The sequence below is a fragment of the Furipterus horrens genome, unplaced genomic scaffold (genome assembly GCF_987537825.1).
Source record: "Furipterus horrens unplaced genomic scaffold, mFurHor1.1.pri manual_scaffold_1, whole genome shotgun sequence".
Taxonomy (NCBI): Eukaryota; Metazoa; Chordata; class Mammalia; order Chiroptera; family Furipteridae; genus Furipterus; species Furipterus horrens.
Window position 1 is genome coordinate 87,871,979 of NW_028327171.1, and position 2,341 is coordinate 87,874,319.

The window sequence follows — 2,341 nt, forward strand, 5'->3', positions numbered from 1 at the left end:
CAAGAAAATTACAGGGAACTTGCAGAGAACTACACCAGCATAAAAAAAGATATAGAAACTATTAACAAGAACCAGGAAGAAATGAAGAATTCAATCTCTGAACTGAAAAACATAGTAGAATCAGTCAAAAGCAGACTAAACGAAGCAGAGGATTGGATTAGTGAGTTAGAAGATAATGTAGAGAAAAATTCCCAGACAATACAGCAAAATAAAAAAAGATTGAAAAAGTATGAAGAAGAAATAAGAAAATTACAGGATAGTATAAGAAAAAACAATATCAGAGTCATTGGAATCAAAGAGGTTTCAGAAGGAAAAGGAATAGATAAAATGATAGGAGACATAGTGATAAAAAATTTTCCCAACCTGATGAGAGAAAAAGTTATGCAAGTCAAGGAAGCACAGAGAGTTCCAATGAAGAGAAACCCTAAAAAAGCCACTCCAAGGCACATCATAATTAAAATGGCAACATTCCAAGACAAAGAGAGAATCCTAAAAGCAGCAAGAGAAAAACAGCAAATAACATACAAGGGATCTCTGATAAGACTATCGACTGATTTCTCAACAGAAATACTACAAGCCAGAAAGGAATGGTCAAAAATATTTCAAGCAATGAAAAACAAAGGCCTACAACCAAAAATATTCTACCTGGCAAGGCTCTCATTCAAAATGGAAGGTGAAATAAGGAGTTTCTCAGGCAAAGGAAGACTAAAAGAATACATCTCCACCAAACCAGTATTGCAAGAGATGCTAAAGAGAATGTTCTGAGAAAAAAAAAAAAAAAAGAACAGAGATACAAAGGGAAATGAATTAATACACATCAATAATAACCTTAACTGTAAATGGATTAAATGATCCAATTAAAAGACATAGGGTAATGGAATTGATAAAAAAAACAGGACCCACATATTTGTTGTCTAAAAGAAATACACCTCAGAACAAAAGATTTACACAGACTGAAAGTAAAGGGATATAAAAAAATATTCCAAGCAAACGGACCTAAAAAAAAAAAAGCCGGGGTAGCAGTCCTCATATCAGACAAAACGAATTTCAAAGCAAGGGGCATAAAAAAAGACAAAGAAGGGCATTTCATAACACTTAAAGGAACAATCCATCAAGAAGATATAACACTGATAAACATATATGCACCCAACATAGGAGCACCCAAATACATGAAGAAAATACTAGAAGACCACAAGAAAAATATTAACAACAACACACTCATAGTAGGGAACTTCAACACTCCATTATCAACAATACACAGATCATCGAAGCAAAGAAACACCAAGGATATACAGACATTGAACAGCACACTAAACCACATGGATTTAACTGATATATATATATATATATATATATATATAGAACTTTCCACCCCAAAGAAGTAAAATATACATTCTTTTCAAATGCACATGGGACATTTTCAAAGATAGACCACATGATAGGACACAAAACAAGCCTCAACAAATTCAAGAAAATTGAAATGATATCAAGCATCTTTTCAGACCACAATGCCTTGAAACTAAAAATCAACCTCAGAGAAAAAAAAAGCAAAGACACTCAACTCATGGACAATGAATAACATGCTATTAAATAATGAATGGGTTAACAATGACATCAAGGAAGAAATCAAAAAGTTTCTGGAAACTAATGATAGTGAACACACAACAGCCCAAAACCTATGGAACACAGCAAAAGCATTCCAAAGAGGGAAGTTCATAGCAATACAGATATATCTGAAAAGAATAGAAGAATCTCAAATAAAAAATCTAACCCTAAAGCTACAAGAACTAGAACAACAACAACAAACAAAACCTAGGGCAAAAAGAAAGAAGGAAATCATCAAGATTAGAGCAGAATTAAATGACATAGAGACTAAACAAACAATCCAAAAGATAAATGAAACTAGGAGCTGTTCTTCAAAAAAATAAACAAAATCGACAAGCTTCTAGCCAGGCTCATCAGGAAAAAAAGAGAGAAGACCCAAATAAAAAAAAATAAGAAATGAAAGAAGAGAAATCATGACTGATACCACAGAAATACAAATGAAAGTAAGAAATTATTACAAACAACTGTATGGCAAGAAATTTGACAGCCTAGAAAAAAATGGACAAATTTCTAGAAACATATAACCTTCCAAAACTGAATCAAGAAGAAGCAGAAAGTCTCAATAGACCAATAACAAAGAAGGAAATTGAAACAGTAACCCAAAATCTTCCTGCACACAAAAACCCTGGACCGGATTGCTTCACAGGCGAATTTTACAAAACATTTAGTGAAGAACTAACTCCTACCCTCCTCAAACTATTCCGAAAAATTCAAGAAGAGGGAAAAAATTCCAAAC